Raw genomic sequence first — 22,702 nt, 5'->3', positions numbered from 1 at the left:
TACCAGGAAGTAAGTGGTTCTCATTACTACCTGCTCCTGCCGTAGAATCCTGCCTTGCCAAGGGCTCAAAAGCGATGAGCCCAGCTGGACATGGAACAGAACCTCCCTCCATCACTGAATTAAAATGAACCTTTTCTCCTTCTAAGTTGATTATCTCAGGGATTTTGTCCCAGTGACCAGAAGCTGAGCAACATCGTTCACGGGTATAAGCTAAGCGAGGTTCACATGCATAGCATTCCACTTCAGAAGTGGTCACACTTAAAAAAAGGGAAGAGGGGAACAAATAGTATAAAAGCAGTCTTCCAAAGGGTAAACCTCTGAAAATTAGGCTCTATAGATCACATTAAGAGAAATGTATTTCTACATAACCAAACTTTACATGCCTGGAGCAGCATTATTTCCAACCTTGTGGGAAGCTAATGCACCACCTTGACACTAGTTCCTAACACGACTTGATGTCCACTGAGTAGATCTTCAGTGTTCTCATTACATGTTTACAGAACTAATGGGGGTGATAGGAATGTTAATTTACTTGACTTCAACAATCATTTTGTGCCAAATACGTATATCAACACATACTGTATACCTCAGGTATATATACAGTTTTAATTTTTGCCAATTATACATCAATAAAGCTAGAATATAAAAACTAGAACTAAACCTAATCATAAAATATCACAAAATATGAGTTTAATTAGCCCCAGTAAATCATAATTTCTGTTCATAAAATTTATGGTGAGTCAATTCAGCCCTCAAAATTTGAATGAGTCTGGATCACAGCTGAATAATCCTCACATCAGAATGTTCTGGAATGCTGGCTAGAAATACAAACACACAGGCTCTTCTCGGGTCTACTGACTTAGAATCTTTTGTTAAGGCTACTAATTATTTATTTTGTTTACTCTTTAACAACTTCATAATGCATAAAAGGAATTTTGGTCATTTTCACCCCACATTGCCCTCTCTCATCCCCTTCCTTATTACTGAATCCCCCTGCCTCCCAACACTGACTCAGAATTCTTAAAGATTAAAACTCAGCATCTCAAGTTTACCATACTATCACTGAATCACTGAACAGGGACTTTAAAAACAAGTAACAAATCTTCACTTAAGATGCTAGTGCCAGCCAGGTAGTGGTGATGTACGCCTTTAATCCCAGCACTCGGGAGGCAGAGCCAGGCGGATCTCTGTGAGTTTGAGGCCAACCTGGTCTATAGAGTGAGATCCAGGACAGGCACCAAAACTACACACACACACACACACAAGGAAAACTTAAAAAAAAAAAGATGCTAGTGCCTTCACATTTTTAATGAACACATAGAATGCCATGTTCTGTAATATAGAATCCGTGCTAAAAGAAAAAAAAACTGAGTTCTGTGGTCCTTCTAACCCTGGAGCCACAATTAGTTGTGTGACCACTGTGTATTAAACAGGCCCAGGGTAGAGCTGAGAAAGAAAAAGAAAACTATTCTTAAAAAGAGAGAGATAGTAAATGAACTCCTGTTTTTCTACTGTAAAAGAAAATCTTCCCTGAGGAAGAGAATAGCCACTTGAGGTAATGAGCTACCACAGTTAAGAAACTGATAGGAAAATGCAACAAATTATAAGGTCTTTGAGTTCTTCTTTTCAGGGAGAACTCAGCAATACAACTGAGGTAAAAAAGACACAGGATGCAACCCAGTGAATCTAGGTGGAACTACTTATCACTTCTTCCTAAGGGCAGAAGTTACTATTCAGTGTCTCTGAGGAATGGTTTCATTCTGTGAGTGTATGTCTCTGATTTTCTAAGTGAATTCTTAATCAAAGGTGCGTAGGCATGACATGCTCCACATTCAGACAGCCCACGAATAACCACATCCATTCTTATAAACTGAAAATCGGTGACCTAAAACACCAATAATATGGAGGTTCAGTATATTTATTAAAAAGCCAACCAGAGGCAGGAATAGGCTGAATCTTGTTGAGATTAATTCCACTTATACTGACCTTTCTCTCTGTTACATTTAAATTTATCCACATCTCTACTTAATAGTTCTCTAAGAAATAGTTCTCAAATTGTTGGTTTTTTCAGTGTAGATTTTCTGAGAACAGAGACCAAATTTAAACAAAATTACAGTTGTGGAAACATTTGATGACTTTAAAAACAAGGTAATAACTGCTGGGATCTCCCCTCTCGTTTGTATCTTATTATACAAGAGCAGAGGGAAGTGAGCTGGGCAAGCGACATTTAATGAACAAATGTGTTTCTCTCAAAAGACCATCTGAATATTAAAGCTAATTTCATACTTATTAAATCAAACCCATAAACTAGGTATTAGCTTCAACTTTAATTAGGCTTTCCACTATGATCACCAAGGAAAATTATGAAAAGTTATAGAAATGCAATTATTTCAGTGTCGAAGAGGAGAGATCCCGGTATCATGTGACAATAAACATGTGGCAGATTTCTAAGCCAACTTCTTGGTGTTCCTGGTTTTGTTTAACTCAGGGGAAAGTCAGTTCTTTTTTAAAGTTTTTTTTTTTTTATTTTTAATTGAGTGTGTGTGTGTGTGTGTGTGTGTGTGTGTGTGTGCGCGCGCGCCAGCCAGAGAAGGCCATAAGAAGGTGTCAGATCCCTTCCTGGAGTTGGAGTTACAGGCCTGATGTGGGTACTGAGAACTGAACTTGGGTCCTCTGAAAGAGCAGCAAGTGCTATTAAGCAGTGAGCCATCTCTCCAGCTCCCAAAGTCAACTCTTCTGAGATTTAAACTACAGAAAGATATTTAACAGAAAAATAATGCCCTCATGATGGTAATCTCCATGGCTGAGAATGCACGCAGTAAATAAACACTTCCTGGCTGATGACTAGCAGTGAGGTGATTAAAACGCTCTCGTCCGGTCCCCTCGTACACAGAAGGCACATCCCAAATAGGCAGCTCCTATTCCTGTACCATAAAGGGTCTTTAACCAGAAAACCATTGTAGGGATAAATATGCTCCCATATCAAACCATGAAATAAAACTGAAAAGACAGAAAGAAGCCTTAGGTAGAAGCACCACTGGACAGCAGAGGTGTGTGAGAAGGCCGGACTCTAGACCTTGAAGATAGAAACTAGGGTCCAGTGTCTGCCATAGGGGTGTTTGAACAAAACCTCTGGTGAAAAGAGAGTCAATGAGCATGCATTTAGTCACTAGAAGGAGAGAGTGACTTATGGGACAGGACCTCACATTACTGCCTGTCTTGTGGTATGTGCTTGATAAGCATTTGGCTTTGGCTCTAAATGTTAATTTTCTACTGCATAGGCTTAGAGACCTCAAATTTCTACAAACCTTCATAAGAAGTCCCTCTGTTCTACAGCAGCAAAATGTTCAGAAAGGAACTGATTGATGATCCTCATACAGATTTTACCCTGTGGAAAACGGCAGGAAAGGGGTTCCCAGTAGAATCCTTTTCTTCAATGAACCTGTATGGTTTTCTCTACAGAAGACCTCTCTTGTGATAAAGCTCCTTAGGATGTGCTTTCACATTAGACATGTGCTCAAGCTGAAAATGTTGAACCAGCGAGGCCAACTTGAGATTGCATGTCTAACTTCTGTACCCCAGTCTGGTGGCTTCTCAGCCTGGAGAGCACATGTTGCCCATTTCCTCTTCTAGAAGCATATCAGTGTGACACTTCAAGCAGCGTCACACACTTCGTTCATCTTTTGTTTCTCCATCTCCTCTGTACACAGTTTGACCCCTCTTAATTCGCATAAGTAAAAGCCAGCATTAAATGAGTGCTTGTGGTCAAATATAAGCTTTAACTCTCAGAGCACAAATTATGTCTCCTTTGCTACCACTATCCTAAAAGAAGAAGCTGCAAGAGTCATCAAGAAAGCCCAGGTATTGGCCAAAGAACATTTTCTTATGTGACTCCTTTTTATTTTCCTGTTAAAATAAAATATAAACATTTTAAAACATTTATCAGTAGGTGAGGGGTCCTGTCTTTTAAATGCCTTCCAACTTTAACAAATGTAGAAATGACATCTAAATTTGAGCTGAGATCTGAATGACCAAAAAGGAGCCAGTCATCATAGGTGTCAAGGGTAAAGCACTTCAGGACACAGTAGTACAGGTCTGCAGGAAGGGTCCAGTTGACATCTCTTATGGAAGGTAGGCATGGAAGCCTATGTAAAGAGAGACATGGAAGATGAAGTCACAGGAAGACAAGTCTAACTCAAGAAAGCCACACAGGATCTGGAAAGAGGCAGAGTCATTGGCCAATTAAAGTAAGAGAATGATGTGGCCTGGTCATTTTATTGAAGTGGTCCAGGTGTTATCTGGAAAATGGTATATCAGGTCTACCTGGGGGAATAAAAACTAGAACAGAACCTTGTCATAGTCTCACAGGCAGGAAGTGAGGTGGCTTGGGCGGCAGTGAAGCGAATGTCACAGGGAAGAGATTTGTGTCAAGTTGTGAAGACCCTGTGACTAGAATATGTTGGTGACTTAGAAAAGATGAGGGAAAGAGAAAATAAGAATGAATGCTAGGCTTTTGGTGTTGCCCGAAGAACCAGCATGACAAGAAATGTGAGTGCCTGGAAAAGAGAACCAAAATTTGCAAGATAAGTTCTCTTAAAATTCAATTTAGAATTCCTTGTGTCATTTACAAAAATGTTCAGGATGTTCAAGTTAAAACAAATATATATGGGAAAATATCAGACTCTCAGTCAGACCCATGCTTATCAAACTGCAGGCTGGCAGATGTCAATAGGGGAGTTATACCCAGACCATGCAACAGTAGTCAGGAAGAGCAGGGCTGCTCATGCATTTCCTGTGGAGAAATCTCTCACTCTGGACCCCTCATTGCTAAAAGATGTTGAATGGCAAATTGGCAATCTCCATATGACAGTCAACATGAAAGAAATTGTCATTTAAGGAACACTTGGAAAAGTTAGGGACACTAATCATGATGGACGGGACAGTAAGGAGGGATGCAACAGTATCAAGAAGGTGCCAAACTGACTGTGTGATCAAACTTCATCTGTCTCGTTCCAGAAGACAAAAGGTAGACCAATGGTTTAAAAATATAGAACAAATTACTACTTCATTAAAAAATTATTTCTCTTTTTTTTTCCACATTCCCAAAAATGGGTTATAGATGTTTATTGTAGTTTAAAAGGAGTTGGTTACAAGTTTTGTTTTTTTCCTTTTATTTTATTTTATTTTATTTTATTTTATTTTATTTTATTTTATTTTATAATACCATTCAGTTCCACATATCAGCCACGGATTCCCTTGTTCTCCCCCCTCCTGCCCTCCTCCCCTTCCCGCCAGCCCACCTCCCATCCCACCTCCTCCAGGGCAAAACCTCCCCCGAGACTAAGATCAGCCTGGTAGACTCAGCCCAGCAGGTCCAGTCCCCTCCTCCCAGATTGAAACCTGAATAAGTTCCAGGTTTCAAATAGCCAAGAGAGATGGCTCGGTGGTCAAGAGCACTACCTGCTCTTCCAGAGGTCTTGAGTTCAATTCCCAGCAACCACATGGTGGCTCACTGCCATCTGTAATGAGATCTGGTGCCCTTTTCTGGCCTGTAGTCATACATGTTATATACATAGTAAATAAATAAATCTTTTTTTAAAAAAATTATTTCTTATAACTATATCCCAAATGCAATTCTGTTTAGTGAGTTAACACTACCCCTATCATTAGAAAGATCCCTTCATGCCTTAGATGACCATTCACTAAAAACGTGAAAAATTCAAATTTTCCATTAAGTGGAAAGGTGGTAGAAATTTATGTTTTCTAAATCTAGTAATCCATGATTATATAATGCCTCAGTAAACACATCTGGGTAGAATTAATTATTAAAGAAAATTCCCAATGAAATTAATAATATAATCATCACCAGAAACACAATTGCTAAATCTGGGAAATTTGGAATGAAATTTGGCATCCAAGTGTCAGAACCAGAGGCATACTGACCTAACATAGGTCAAAGGTCATGAAGGAACTAAGCATTCAGGTACTAAATTTCCAATGTTGGACCTAGTAAACATGAAATTCCAAACAAGGAAATAATTGAGTTACTGTGATAACAACTTTAACTATTGTTATAGAGATGAAACTATGCACAAAATAGAAGAACATCATTGCAACATATACCCCAAAAGCTCTCCTGTATATTATCAGATCCCAAAAATATAGGTTCAGAATCTAAGACAGCCAAGTACTCAGTGCTTGTGATTATTAGTTCTGTGGTCAGTGTGGTGAGGGTCCAGCATCCAGTTATTGAAACAAACACCAATCCCAGGGTTGATACAGAGGCATTCTGCAGGTGTGGCTGACATCTGTAATCAGTTTGAATGTAGATGAAGGAGATCACTTTGACAAGTTTATTGAAGGACTTAAAAACAAAACCCAAATATCCTGGAGAAGCAAAACTTCCGTCTCCAGAGCACGACATCAGCTTCTGCCCAAGTTTCTAGCCTGCCAGACTTCACTTCTGGTTTTAAATCTGCTAACTTCACAGCTATTTGAGCCAATTCCATGATACATGTGAATGAGAGCATCTGAAAAGAACCTGTCTGCAGAGACTGGCTGACTGATTAGAATCTCTCTACTGTGGGGAGATTGAAATGTTGTTGGTCCAGAGGCTAGTTGCCTCATCTTGAGCTAAGTTCTAACCCCCTATAACAGCTATTCCCTGCCCACCTCTGTGGCAGAACTAACATCTTCTGACTAATAGATAAAAGGTCTTTTTGGAATCTGTTAACTTAGCAGGCAACTAACTTGCACAAACCCCAAACTAAGAATGTCATCAGATAGCACCTTGGACCTATAGTATAGTTTCTCCTCATCTTGCTGTACCTGCCATTCTTTTGTACCCACCAATATATTTTGAACTTGCCTTGATTTGTGACTTTTGTTTTGTAAAACTATAGCCTGGTCTACAGAGTGAGTTCCAGGATAGCCGGCCGGGGATACACAATGATCCTGTATCAAAAAACAACAAATATCAAAGAAACAAAAACTGTAAACTTTCACAAAACAGCTTTCACATTGAAACGTGGAGTTCTGAGGTACCTAAATATGTGTTCTCAGTCCATGATCACACCAAATGGCTCCAGAATAAACTATTTTATGTTTCCTTTAAGGTGAGAGCTGTATTTTTTGTGTTAACTCATAAATTTCCTTAAATATTGGCAAGTCCTGTTAGCTTTATTTGAAGAGAATCCAAACTCCAAATGTGCTTTTCTCGAGGTACAGGAAGGGCAAATATTGTTAAAATTGCAATAAATAAATTAGCATATCTATTTAAAAGATGGGAAGTTTACTTTTGGATATGATTAAATTTTTTTCCTTACTCTTTTTTCTATTTATAGTGTTTTGAAATTAGCATGACCTCATTAAAAATATTAAAAAATAAAGGAAACAGAGGTAGTAAACCTTGACACAACTATTTCTACTTTGTGGTATCTTTTTATATAATGTATATTACATAAATGAACATAGCTTATATACAACAACTTAGCCATGTACTATAAGCATGCATGTTATCACAAAGCTATCATAATTCTAACTTCAATAATCACTTAATACACTACTGTCAAATATATAAAACTTACATGAAGAGTTTCCTATATTCTGTAAGTTATTCCTAACTGACACAAGCTTTGAATTATGACAGTGGCTCCTATCAAGCACATTGCCTCATCACTATTTGGACTTCTTCCCTCTAAGAAAAGAGATCACATTGCTTGATTACAGCACACTGTATGTGTCCTGCAGGCTAGTAAATACCCACTGCTTTTTGCTCCAAGGTGTTCTCAGGCCCTGTCATCCGTACTTCTCTCTTGGATGACCGTGAACTCTGCAGGATCCTAGAATTAAAGGGCTAACTAATGACTGATTAAAGATCTCTAAGATCTGTTCTGGCACTATGACAGAGTCCCATTTGGTCAGAATCATTGTTAATGGTTCTGTTGTCGCTAATGATGTCATTAATGATGATATTTATATTAATCAGATCATTTGAACATTTCATTTCACTTGTATCATTAGGACTGGTGCTCTCTTGATAATTCTAGTCTCAGAAAAGGCTAGACATACCTAATGAAGCTGTCCACATTCTGCCTAGATTTCCTGTCTGCCTGTTAGTGTCACGTATTTCCCTGGATGCTGTCACAGACAGAAGACTCATTGCCATATCACTTTTTGCCTCCACTTAAGTCAGTCTTAGTCCCTATGGACAGCCTCCCTTTCTTCTGTCAGGAGTGAGGAAGGAATTATCTACATACATTTGATTCATTAAGGATGCACATATGTTTTTTTTACTATGGTCCTATAGCTATTAGGGCTTTGGAAGATCAGAAAACAGTAGTGTTTTCTTTAAAAAAAAAAAAAAAAAGAAAGAAAGAAAAGAAAAGGTTTTAAAAAAAGAAAAGAAAAAAGTACTGTTAGGACTGCTGAAAAATCCATCAATTCAACTTCACAAGCAAGCTCTTTTTCTCTCTCTGAAATAAATACAAATACTTGAAAAGTACCCAATCTTGACAAAAGAAGAAATAATCATTCTCTGAACTTAGTAAATGTTCAGAGGAACTTTATGCTGAATATGGTTTTCCAGAATGTGGTTCAGCCAGAGTCGTCTATCAAATGGGGTTATTGTGTAGGGTGATACTGCTCAGGCAGGTGTTACAATGTACATAAAAGACTCAGTGCACACCCAGCTCAGTGCTGGGGTTCTTCCCGCGGCTCATCCTCTTTCCTTGAAATATACCAATTAGTTCTGGGAATCACTCTTTAAAAAGCAATAAGCATGACAGAATTAATTAAATCATTTCAGAGTCAGTTGAAAGTAACTAGGAAATTGATTGTCAAAGAAGACATGTAGAAGAAACTCACAGTGCCATGTGATGGCTATACTAAGAAGAATGACCATAGTAAAACTGACTAATGGAAGTTAAAACATGTCTTACACTCTTAACTTCAGACAGTAGAGATAGTATTTTTAATGAAATTGCCATCATCAAGGACCAAACACCATCTCATCTGAAACTCAAAAAATAGTATTCAAAGATCAACAACAACAAAAAAAATCCACTCTTTCAAAAAAATATATTAAGGCAATCTATATGGTAACTAGAAAGTGTATCTGCAGGAACTCTGTAATCTCGTGAACAAAGAGACAGACAAGGAGCTCAGAAATTGTGCTAAATGCTACCTAGGAGAATAACAGAAAAGTAATTTCCCATTAGCTGAATAAATGCTCCAGCTCCCTTATCTTTAAGATCTAGCATGTCCCTAACTTAAAGATAAGGACCTTGTGGAAGGAAACGATGGTTTGAAAATTAAGTTCTAGATAATGTTATGAATAAAACTGTAAACAGGTTTTTTTAGAATAATGACTCCTTCATTGTTGCCACTCTGAAGAAGAGGGACCAGAATTTTGACTGGTTTATTGATGTCACCACTCTAAAGGTGTTGGGATCCAGGAGAATAAATGAGCCAATAAATGAGGCAGACTAAAGTCTCAGACAATAGCTAATTTATCTAGAACATCAGACAATATATATGCATTATGCTCCTTTGAGCAATCTTAGATATGTTCATGTGATAGTGAATATGTGCTCCTCCTTTATATATGCCCTTGCCATTTCTGAGGAAAAGACTGTTAATGCTGTTAAGGCCCTTAATTTGGCCATGTTAGTCATGGGGGTGCCTTGAGCTATAAAGACTGACAACGGCCTTGCCTATGCCTCTCAACAGTTAAATGACTTCCTGGGATCCTGGAAGATCTCTCATATCACTGTCATCCCCTATAATCCTCAAGAACAAGCTATCATGGAAAGAACCAACCAAACTCTTAAAGAACTGTTGGCCAAGACCATCTCACCAGAGTCCAAAAGGGACCCCCATTTGGCCCTAACTGAAGTCCTTTTCCATATAAATTTTCTCAGCTTTGATGAGGCAGGACTCAGTTCAGCATATAAACACTGGGCATTCCTGTGACGAGGCACACCTCTACCCGTAGTAAGATAGAAAGACAATCTCCCTCCAATGGCAGCCACCACCACCACCCCCCACCTCCCACACCACCACCACCACTATCACCACCATGCTAACCCATGGGAGAGGGTATACTTGTTTTTTTCCTCAGAGTGCAACTACGTCAATATGTATCCTAACAAGAGATGTGCATCCTGCCATGGACCAGCCCACCTCCACCAAAGAATTGGTCATGGATGGGTAATATACACACTTACCACCATTGCCCCTTTTATTCCCTCAAAGCAGAGGATCTATGGCTCTGGTTCCCTTGCCTCCATTCTGCTGCCAGTGGCAATTAACTCCCCTGCTTTCCCTGTGATTTTTATCACCAACTCTTCCCTAGGCCTGCCTTTATGGACCTGGTGCTGACCACCAAAAATGGGAGGGTGCCTGGTCTGTGGAGGAAGCCCTTTGCTTTACCCCCCACCTTTTTTTCTTTCTCTTGTCCAATGCCTGAGAAATAGAATTAGTAAGAGATATGTCCCTACTGGCCTGCAATCCATGCTTTCAGGCAATTTGCCTCACCCTCTTAATTAGTCTATTCTACTCCAGGGACAAATATCCTATCTCAGTATGACCAGGGTCCCAGCAATGTCACTGGAGACAGATTTTTTTTTAACTATGGTCTGGAACAACCTTAAAAGGCTATCTGATCCCTCCCGGATGCTCACATATGCTTTGTTTGGCGAGGTGATACTGTTAATCCTTATTCTCTTTACATGCCTCCTGCAGCACATCGGACAGCAGCAGGCAGCGACTGAGGTGACTCTTCAGGTTTTAATGGCTCTTAGGTATGACCTTCAAAGGCTACCCTTAGCAACCCACTTGATTCCCACCAGGACTACTAAGGGCCCCACAGCCTTCAAAACAGCACTTCAAGCTGGAGTCCAAGTGTTCGAAACATGGGCTGTGGGGAACGTTCCAGATTCCAAGAATAATCCAGATGTTCAGAAAAATCCATCTCTTGTCCCCTATGTCTGATCCCAGAGCTTGGCAAAGCAGTTGCATGTCCTCCCTGAGTCACTAGGAAAGTGACTCACTGCTGAATTTATCAGCCTCATCCAGATGTGATGCCAACAGGACTGTCTGAGTCATTTTGTTGGCTTGAGAATATTGTCAACAGCTCCCAGTGTGGTTCTGCTTCCCTCCTTAGACAGCCCCACAGGGACTAACAATCTTCCATAACAATGACTCACTCATATGTGTCTTCAGAGGTCTAGGCAATGTGGGTTTCACCATGTACAGCAATTGAGTCTGTCTGGCATTATGCACAAGAGTTAACCAAACCCACATAATCATTACTAAAGTGAACTTTATCGAGAAATACCCAGCTGGAGCATCATTGCCATTTGGGCTATAGGTTAACATGTGAAGGACAGTGTAATCTAGAACATCTGGCTCTGGGATGGAGGTTGGTATTTGACCCACTTGCTGTCCACTGCAGTTCCTAGAACTGACATCAATCTTTGATCTACGTCTTTTATAGGGGCACCAGGTAATGAGGACATTCCATCAGGAATAAACTGACTCCCAGTTCTATAAATCAATGTGAGTACTATTCCCTGTCATCAGAGTCCAGAGATATATATCATTAGCCTTTCTTAAACTTAGCATTATAGATACAATGAGAAAAAAAATGCAGACATCAGCAGGCTAACATCAACTACCTTGAATCAGTCATAAAAGGCAGTCGGCAGGCTCTAAACTGCTTTGTAGTTGAATATGGAAGAATGCATATGGCTACCCTCACCCTGTGTTATATTTGCATTAATACCACTAGTCACAACTATCTTCCTCAGTCTAGGAAAAGAACCTAAACAACTAAGCCTTACTAGACCCACTAGATCTAATTCAGCAGGTTCAGTCATAGATACTCATGCACATGGCTAAAACTGGTATTGCAGATAGGCTTCATCATACTGATCACAATCTTATTGATATTCTTAAGTATTGTTCCTAATCATTAATAATATTCTTAATAATTAAGTAATATGGCTAAGTATTACACAAAGCAAATTGAACTGGTAGGTCCTAACTCCTGTGTTATCTCATCAGAGTTATTTAGCAATATGAAACATGGGTTTAGGTTAAGACCCTACTACTGAGCCAATGGACAGACTTCTGAGAGAAGGGTCCACTATGGGTCCTGTGGATTCCTAGAAATCCTTGTTGGTTGTGCCAAAGCTTGGCTTCCCCTTATTGTTAAACCATTTCCGTAGCCATTCACAGGAAAATAAAGGTCAAGGCAACCTCAGGGTGATTGCATTGTGACGGTTGCCTCCTGAGGTGGAGGAGGAGCTGGTTTACCTCCCATTTCTATGTAAACATCTCAGCCCTTTGCCCTCTGCTCTTTTCCTGACACACAATCTAGTTCATACTGGGCTCATTAAATTACCTCTAAGGCTTGGGGACCAGAAATAAATTAATGGTACCACCACGGCTCTTATTATTTGCTGTGTTGTAAACAACAAAGCCATTCAAAGTCCACCTTTGGGTCTTACACTGCTGTTTAAGGTTCACTACTTATTACCCATTACTAGCCCACTATGATTTTAAGTTAAAAAAAATCATTAAATGAAACATAATCATAATAAAACAAATAAGGAATATTCAAAAGAATATGAGATACACTGAAGAAATTATGAGCTCTAAGTGGTAAGTTTAAAAGAATGATAGAAAATTAGTGAAGGGCAGTAAATACAATCATGTCCTAAAATCATACACATATGTACTCAAGAGAAGGGGGCAGCAAGTGGAAACACAGATAAACACACAAGTTTATCAAAAACAAATTTTAGAAAAAATATATATATAATACCTCTAGTTGTCATGGTTAGTATCTGAAATTACCCGTGGCATTCCATATATTCAGAAGCCTTGATCCTCCATAAAGTAACATTCAGAGGTGGTAACTTAGGGTCTGGTAGAATAATAAATATCCTTACTGAATCTATGGATGTAACTATTGATCTACTCATCCACTGGTGCATTCACAATTTAATAATGTTATTGGAAGGCGGTGGAAAGTAGGAGGTACCCTGAGTTGAAGGGAAAGGGTCATGGATGTATGCCCAGGAAGAGTATATATTGTCCCCAACCTTTCCCTAACTGCCTCTCTGCTTCCCAACCTCTATGAATCGATGCTTCTCATACAAATCTGTCTTGCCAAAAGCCCAAAGAAATGAGCTAGCCAATCATGAAATCACGAGCAAATTAAATCTTTCCTCCCTTCAAGCTGATTTTGCCAGGCATTTTGTTATCGTGATGGAAAGCTACCTCAGTAATGAATGAGGATGATTTATAAATACATCTTAACAAAATTTAGTAATAAACTGGTGCTTAAGGAGAAAATAGGGCTGATGGTAGACACTTTGACAAATTTTTTCTCATAAAACCTTGAATAATATATAAATACATATTAATTCATGAAATGAATGTTCAGGCATTGAACCAAAAAACAACAAAAATGTAGATGGGTTGTAACAGAACCAAGTGATGTAAAAGTGGAAGAGGGAATACTGAGGCAGAGAGGCGATAAGACAGAGTGTGAGGGGAAGATAGGAGGAGGAGGAAGTCGGAGAGGGTCAACCAAAACTACTGAGACATGGAAAAGCCATACAGGAACCTGAGAAGGAGTATGCTAACCAAAACATAGAGGTTTTTTTTAAGTTTGAACAAAAGTATTTTTTGAAGGTAGATAAAGCTGTTTCTTGAAGCTGTAGGTTGTTAAGTGGAAATCCCTGTCCTAGTAGTTAGCCACATCCCTACAAGCTATTGATCAGAGAAGCCCCTGAAGGTCCTAAAACAATACAAGCAATTGCTTGACACTGCTGTTGGCTGTACAGCAAAACTGGATTGAATGAAACTAGATGAGACCCTATGGCTGAAGAAGCCAAATGCCATTGTTACAGGACAAGGAGAAGTCAAGCTCACTGGAAGCTTACTCCCTATAGCGAGCCCCTCATCATTTCAGAAAGGGCTATAAAAACTACTGGAGAGAATTATCACCTAGTCTTATGCAGCTGTGGACCATGTGTATACCATCTGAGGAGCCGGACAAAATACACCCACCCGTGCAGTGTCAAGTCTGTTATGGGAGTAACCAACTGCTTCCTGGTTGGATTTGGTGCCCACTCCAGAGGAGGGAATTCAAGTCTGTTACTCTAAACCAGTACAGAAACCTTTGGCTGGGCATGCACCAGGCCTTAATGGGAAAACTACTATTGCTGTCTTGTTAAATGAGTGTGAGGTCCTTGTCACATTGCCTTCTAAATTATTTTGTGTATGCCCAAAGAGTAGCACTACTGTCAGCTTTGATCAGATAAACTTCTTTTTGCAGTGCTCAGTGGTGACTGCAGATACTCATAACTAGTCAAAGTGAAGATAATAAATGACTACTGAATACACAGCCATAAATGGAACAGAACGTATTTAACACCCACTTCAAGGCTCAGGGATCACTGCATAAGAAGGGGCAGAAAGAATGTAAGAGCAGGAGGAATGAGGAAGAGTATGAAATGCTGACTTCTGAACATGGTATGGCTGTTGGACTCATGAATTCATCTGTGATTTTCTTTTTTTTGGGGGGGGGTGTTTTGAGACAGGGCTTCTCTGAGTAGCTTTGCGCCTTTCCTGGAACTCACTTGGTAGCCCAGGCTGGCCTCGAACTCACAGAGATCCGCCTGCCTCTGCCTCCCGAGTGCTGGGATTAAAGGCATGCGCCGCCACCACTGCCCGGCTCATCTGTGATTTTCTACACACTCTTTCCAAATGACTGGGTCCATCCCACTCTGTCAAGGAAACTCATGGGCCCTACCCTTCCCTGAGAATTTATATGCAGATTACAGATAATGAGAGAGGGACAGACATTTTCTTCAGTCGTGTAGCCATAGGCAAGGTGCTCATGCTCCTGTAAACAACCCCCAATGAAGCTCATAGCTCATCAGGTGACAAAAAAAAAAAAGGATTCATGAAAGGAGAACTGTGTGTAGGTGGGAAGATGAAAGGGATTAGCAAGGGTGGAAGGGACCAAGGGAGGGAAATTGAGTTGAATATGATGAAAAATACCTCATGTACATGTATGAAAATGTCACAGTGAGACCTACTACTATGTATAATTCATATACAGTAATAGAAACATTAAAATAAAAGAAAAATGATTTATTTATAGGAAAGCAAAATATAAGGGAACAATATTGCTTCATTGCATGAAAAATTCTCGAGTTTAGAGGAATGGTGTGCTGGTATATATTTAATGACTGATTTTATAGGAAAGCAAGCAGGTTTGTAGCATGTGGTAATACCCGGGAATAAATATTAATGCTAGGGCCCATCTCGAGTTGCCAACAAAACCTTGTTGATCATTCAGTTGGAAAAAAGTCATGTACAGTGTGCTTTTGTGAAAGTGTTCACCAGTTCATCACTGATTTAAGGGAAGGTATGGTTTGGACATAACTGGTTCCCCAGGGGATCATGTGCTGGAAACTCATTCCTCAGTGTGACAGAGGTAGACTTTCAAGAGGTGGTGCCCAATGCAGAGTGACTACATATACTGTCCATAAAAGAAATGAATGTAGTTCTTTTGGAGTCCTGGTTAGTTCTGAAAGGGTGGTTACATAAGAGAATGACTTGTCTCTTCTTTGGCTTCCTGTCAGGCTACATGATCCCTTGATGGGAATATACTCCCATCTGCTAGGAGAAACAGCAAGGGGGCCCTTTCCAGAAGACAAGGCTGCCTGGTCAGACTTCTAACTGGAAGACCAAGTGCTAAATAGATCTCTCTTCTTTATATACTACCCAGACTTGGTCATACTGGAGGACCAGGGTTCAGACTGTGTCAGAGTTTATATACAGTGGTTCTGGAGAAAATTCCCACTCAGTCCCCACCTTAAACTCGGTCTTGATGATTAAAAGGTATTGTCCTGGAAGGTGACAATGTCCATCATTATTGACCCATGATACAGCTTGACAGTCAAAAAGTGGACTGAAGGTGATTCCTGGAGAAATGTTTGATGGGAGCTGGGAGAAAATGATGCTGCTGGTATTGGGGTAGCCCAGGGCTCTTCCAGTTTGCAGAGCACACACTCCAATTCAGTGTGCTTGTGGCTTACCCTCTCCTCTAACTTTACCCTTTGCAGACATTATATTTCTCTTTTGATAACTGGTTTGATATTCAACTGCACATGCTACCTCAACAGGGGAGAGATGGGGAGTTGTAATGACAGTCACCAAGGAGTACTTGAGTGATAGGGAGAGGGAGAGTTCCCCAACACAAGGGGCAAAACAGAAAAATGACTATCCCTTCCCAGTATTTCAGCATCATTGCATGTGCTGTTTTTTTAACCATGGACAAAGCACAGAGGTAGAAGTCGGGAGAGCTCATGCTCCAGAAAACAGCACTGTTTCTGCAAAACCCAAGCCCCTCAGCTTGATCTCTGTCTCCAGTTCAAGAGCGCATGAAGCAAGGCTGGTAGTGGATGTTGGCAGATCACGATGGGGCAAGTGACAGACAGTTATAGTCCTCCATCACTTCTTAAAGACACAGAGAAAGGCAAATTTAAGTTCATATGGGAGAGTGCAATGGCTTTAAATTTTAAATCTCCTGATCAAAGAATAAAGAATGATTATGGCCAAGAGTTTTTAAGGAAAGGAGCGCGAGTGTGTGTGTGTGTGTGTGTGTGTGGTGTGTGTGTGTGTGTGTGTGTATGCGTGTGTGTGTGTGTGTGTGTGTGTGTGTGTGTGTGTGTGTGTGTATGCATGTGTGTGTGTCTGTGTGTGTGTGTGTGGTTGCATGCCTACATACATGTGCAAAATCATGCACATGCTCTGTGGTTGTTAGTTTAATGTAAACTCTTATTTCTAATAATGTATTTGAAAGGAAATTTTATTTAGCATTAGGCATGCATATAAATTTGACTAAATTTTCTTAGTTTACATATAACTACAAATTTAGTAATCTGAGACTTGAATATGCCAAGCATTATAACTAACTATTTACAGTACAATAATTGTGAAGCCTATACCTTTTATGTAAAGCCAGTTATCAATTTTTTCTATTTATTTTATTAATTTTCTTATTTTCCAAAGCTTTCCCTCCCTCCCCTCTTCCCCATTCCCCCCCTACACACACACACACACACACACACCTCCCCTCTATTCCCCTATTCATTCCTCCTCTACTGTTCCTCTTCAGATATAGGCAGGCCTCCCATGGGTATCAGCCAGCCAAGGTATATCAAGTTGCAGTAGACTAGGGTCCTTCTCTTCTATTAAGGCTGGATGAGGCAATCTAGTAGGAGGAATGGGTCCCAAAAGCAGACATTAGAGTCAGAGACAGCCCCTGCTCTCACTGTTAGGAGTCTCACAAGAAGATCACATCACACAACTGTAACAGACATGCAGAGGAGGGAAACCTCAGAGACCCAGGAGAGAACCAAACACAACTGGCAAAAAACTAAGTCAATGACATGATTCCAAATGCTATTCTGCTATTCTCATAGACTGATGCTTAGCCCCACTGTCAGCAGAGAGGCTTCACCCAGCAACTTATAGGAACAGATGTAGAGACACAGTCAAACATTAGGCAGAGCTCAGGAAATCCTATGGAAGAGAGGGAGGTAGGATTGTAGGAACCAGAGGGTCAAGGACACCACAAGAAAATTCACAGAACCAACTACTCTGGGCTCATAGGAGCTCACAGAGACTGAACCAACAACCAGGGAGCCTACATGGGACTGACCCGGTATGAAAATTTTAAAATGTGAAGATCTTTGGTTTATCTTTATCCAGATTTTGACACATTGCTTGGCTCCTATTTTGGGAATTCTTATGGTTTTGTGAATCGTATCAAACACATAAATTAAAGCCACAGACTCTGATTTCTGGGCTAAAGGGCCTTAAGGTGAGATCTGGGGTGTGATTATGTTGTTTGGGGTAAATCAGACAGATGACACTTAGAATTGTAAGGTGACTGACTCCCTTTATACATTCTAGGTTTCAGGTTTCGAGGGTTTTCTTTCTTTTAAACTTTGTACATGAAGGCTGCATCCACATCACTCCTGTCCCTCTGTCTTTCCTCCCAAACCCACTGCTTTCTGAAGAAGACTGGGCATTCTAATCTCTAATCTACTGTCCTGTCACTATGATATATGGTTCTAGTCTATTGACATTTCAAAGTCTATGTTTCTTTGTAAATGTTTTGCTTGGTTATTGGAGCTAGCCAGATTTTAATATCTATCAGTAGCAAGCCTGCTTAGGAGACTAATTTATTTCATTGGAAACAAACCTTTTGAGATCACTATCTTGGCCAACAGATTTCCTGAATGTCTGTTTTCAACTTACTAGCTTATTTCCTATGGCAGCCAATGCTTGTCAGTATCTTCTGCTCTCTGTAGCGTTCCTATTTCACACAAGATTCCTCTGCTGCTTACACAGAAGTATGCGGCTTATTTAAAATTGTAACTTATAAATGCAATTAAATGTCACATGCAATGATACATTCTATTATAAAAATCACATAAGATTATTATCCAAGTACACTTAAGCTTATTATGTCTGCTAATTCTAACAACTACCCTTCATATACAATATTAACCACTATTTCATTGGCTATTGTGGATTCATAGCCTTTTACATTGATATATTTCGAAATGTCTTGTCAATATTTGGTAGCTAAAAAGAGACAGCTTGGCTACACCGAGTCGGCTCCTTTGCCACTTCCATCTTTTAAATCATTTTTGTTTCTAGCAAGAGCTTAAACCACAATTTTAAGTTTAAGTTTAAAATTATGATTCTATCACCAACATAAGGCATACAACCAATATCCACCCCTGTCCTGAGATCTATGCCCTGTTATGTAGGAAATAAATTTGGAGATCAAACAAAAATTGGTTCCTTTGAGTATGCTAAGCAAAGAATGAGTGAAGGTCAAAGGTATAAAAATGCTGCTGGATGTTTTTAACCACATCTGAGCTTGAAAATCATGTATTCAAAACTAGAACTTTCAGTTACTTGTTCAAGTTTACTATATTTCATTCCCTTTTCTATAATACATTTCACAAACCACTGGGGTTTTCTCCTATACTGACATTAAGATCTCAGTAGTTCAGCAGAGACTTTCAAATGAGAATAAAATTTGAGGATTCTACATTGCTTGTACAGCTAAGGAATATTTATAGATGGTAGGCTGAAAATAGTGTTAGAATAATTTCTTTTAAAAAATCAAAAATATATCTCAGAAGTAAAAAGAATCTGGAACTAGGACATGGTTCATGATTTTGAAAAGAAGAATTTCTGTAGTTGTGGAGCATCAAAGTGTGTGATCTGGTGTGGAAAACTGGCACATTTACTTCTTTGAAAATCTACAGAGACTACTAGCTGTTGGGACAGTCTGCTGGTAAGAAAGGCAGCAAATAGTGCTCTTAGACAAGGTATCTCATAGACCGGTCCTACCTAAAAGAAATCCCTTAGTACACATGTATTGTGAAAATAATCACTACAAAACCATCTGTTTGCTAAAACAAGTTCCAGGGATGACTCACTGCTACTTTCAATATCTATTTTTTTTATTTTTAAATATTTATTTAAATTAAACATGTGCATTTAAATGTATATGCCATGGCACGTGAGGAGGTCGATTATAACTCCTGGAGTTATAATCTCCTTCTACCACATGAGCAACAGGAACTGCAATCAGGTCATCACACTGGGGGGCAAGCACCTTCATCCCACTGAGTCATCTCCCCAGCCTCAATAGATAGATAGATAGATAGATAGATAGATAGATAGATAGATAGATAGATAGATAGAGATTTGAACACAATAATATTTTGCACAGGGAAGATGAAGACAGAGGTAGCTTAACTTTCAAATCTCCTTAATTCTTACCATTAAAAAAAAATGCAGACCACTGAAAGAAGAAGCTAAAACAAATGATCATCATCCTCAGCCAAATTCAGTGACAAGTTATCTCCACATACCCCAGAAGGTAGATAAAGCTCCAGTGGCTACAGTGTGTGCCAGGGAAAACAAGGAGCAAGAAACATGGAGGAGTAGTTCTAAGACTTCAGAAAGAGCCAGCATGAACCCGCTGGAGACCTCACAGGAGTGGTGTGCTCAAGGGAGCCCACACTGGGTGAGGATTTGCATAGTCACTCTTGGCTGAGGACAGAGCTCTGGAGCAAGTGCTGAGGAGATTGGAGTGACCTGTGTTCCTAGGACCCTCAAGACTGTTCTCTATTGTTTCCTTCGTGGAAGAAGCTTGACCCTGCGGGCAAAAATGTCAGGGAAGAAATTCAAGTTGACAGGACAAGGACAACACGTACCAAAAGAAAGAGAATGTCCACATAAATTGGGGATTATTAGGGATGACCATAGAGTGTAGAAATCTTAAAAAAAGTAAATCATCACACTTTTAATACTGTATGAAACAGCAGAATTGGCTTTTGGGTATGAAGTAAAGTCATCTAATCACATCCCCATTAAGAATAACTTCATATAAAAATACAGATAAGAAATAAAGTCAACCTCAAATCAAGTTACTGTTTCTAAAAAGGAAAACAAAACGAGCAATCTGCCCCATCACAAGGTCAAGGTCAAGATGACCAGAAAACAGTTTTGGAGCATTTGTCAAGTGAGCTGGGGAGCATGGGAGACAATGAGTTGACAGACTTTAAGACTCCATCAACACAGTCCCATTAGCTTCAGAGTGGTTTGCACAGCCACAAATTTAACATTCATTCTGGCATTTGGAGTCGATCATACAGTTAACAGAATTACTTTCCCTGATTTAGAAAATGGGAGCTTGGAGACCATGAGATTCTTTATGATCAAATTGCTTAAATTGTTAGACAGTGCATGCCAGATCACCATGTTGAAAAAAAACATATGAAAACAATTTTGAAATGAGTTTAGCATGTTATAGAGGTGCTAAGAAAAGGGGCATGAAAGGGCAACCTCTATCAGAATAAGAACCCAGAAATGAGCAGGAAGTAGCACATCTAGTCTGATACTAGAAAGGCTGGTACTGGCTCCTTTTCAAAGGAATGTTCTCCTTCCCACACACAACCTGCCACAGGACCCCATGGGACAATCAGTCCCCTAAAGTAAGCTCTGCTGATTGGTGTCATTGATGTCTTAATTGCTTGAGAAGAAGTCATTGTTTTAATCTAATATGGATAAATACAATTTTAAATCAAGAGAACCTCATTATTCTTGAGGCACAGTATTAGAATTCCAAAAACCTGTAATTAAAGACAAGTTTATCTGGGTCATAGAACACTAAGCAAATGTCTGTGTGACCCTGTGCTTCCATACCCACTAAGAGCTATCAAATTTTAATATTTAATACTTGATTTATCTTCATTTTTCCTGTGTTTAATACAAAGATTGCATAGAGCATTTTAAATTTTCATGCAAAGCATGCAATTCTATAATTCTGTGATTCCAGGGTTTCTTCTTTTAAAAGCAGCCAGAAATTGCCACAAGCACAGAATTCTGAAGCTTGAAAACTACATTCAAGAGGAGCAACCAGTTTTATCAGGTAAAGATGTAAGGAATTAGCCTAGTTGTATTTTGCATCAAACCGAGAATGGGTGTGGTGTCAATCAAAATGAGTCTGTCTTAGGAGTGAGTAAGTCCACTAACAAGTCCAATGACAGTTGGGGGTTTGGGGTTTTTAATTTGGAGTTTGTTTGGAAACTTTTATCATTTAAGAGTTGAATTTTACTAAATAATCAAATCTGCAGTTTCTTTTCTAATTCAGGATCATCTTTCCCAAGGATATAAGTGGTAGGTGTTTGAAACAATGAGGAATCCAAGATGATTGTGGTCATACCTTCGGAAGTACACCACAACTGGCTGTTTTTGTTTTCGTCATTTTTTAAGAATACTAATGGACCCGGGCTTGTTCATAAGACACTACTACATTGCAAGAATTACAGACAAAAAGCCAACAAAACTCACAAGGCTTTGATGAAATTTAATAATGGGTGAAATGTAAAACCGGGTCCTCCCCCCCCCCCCACCCTCCACCCCCCCTCACCCCCCACCCCCGCTTGCCCGTTCTGTCATTCTAGTCTCTCTAGATTTGCAGCAGGAGCTCCTCCTCCCAAGCCTCCTCTACTCCCTGGGCATTCTACCTCTTGGTGCAGATACCAGTCTCCACCCTCCATCTCAGCCTTCCCTCCTAGTCCATCTGCACTCCTTTCTATCAGCCACTTACACTCAGAAACATTTCTAGCAGGGACCCTCAGTGGCCACACTGGGCTGAGACACAGGTAGGTAATTTTTACTATCCTCCCTGTCCCCCATTCCCTGGTGACTCTCTCTTTTAGTACAGACCCTGGTCCCCCTACCTCTTCCTTCTGCCCTTCTCAGCCTTTCCTCCTAGCCCATCTCCATTTCTTATGGAGCCCATTGACCTGCAGGAACAATCTCTACCAGGGATTCCACGGCCACCACACTTGACTAGGATACAGAGCGGTCAACATCAACCAAAGAATAGGATATTCACTCAACAAAACTAAGATCAGATATATACACCAAGAAATACCATAACCTCAAATACCAAGATGCCAGCACAAAACACGATGTGAACAGCCAAGACAATATGCCTCCTCCAGAAGACAGTAAGTCTACTGTAACAGGCTCTGGTAACTGCAATATAGCTGAAGCACAGAGAAGAACTTAAAAT

This window comes from Peromyscus leucopus, chromosome 9, assembly GCF_004664715.2.
Source record: "Peromyscus leucopus breed LL Stock chromosome 9, UCI_PerLeu_2.1, whole genome shotgun sequence".
NCBI lineage: Eukaryota > Metazoa > Chordata > Mammalia > Rodentia > Cricetidae > Peromyscus > Peromyscus leucopus.
The sequence above is the reverse complement of the archived record's forward strand: the minus strand, read 5'-3'. Positions refer to the sequence as shown.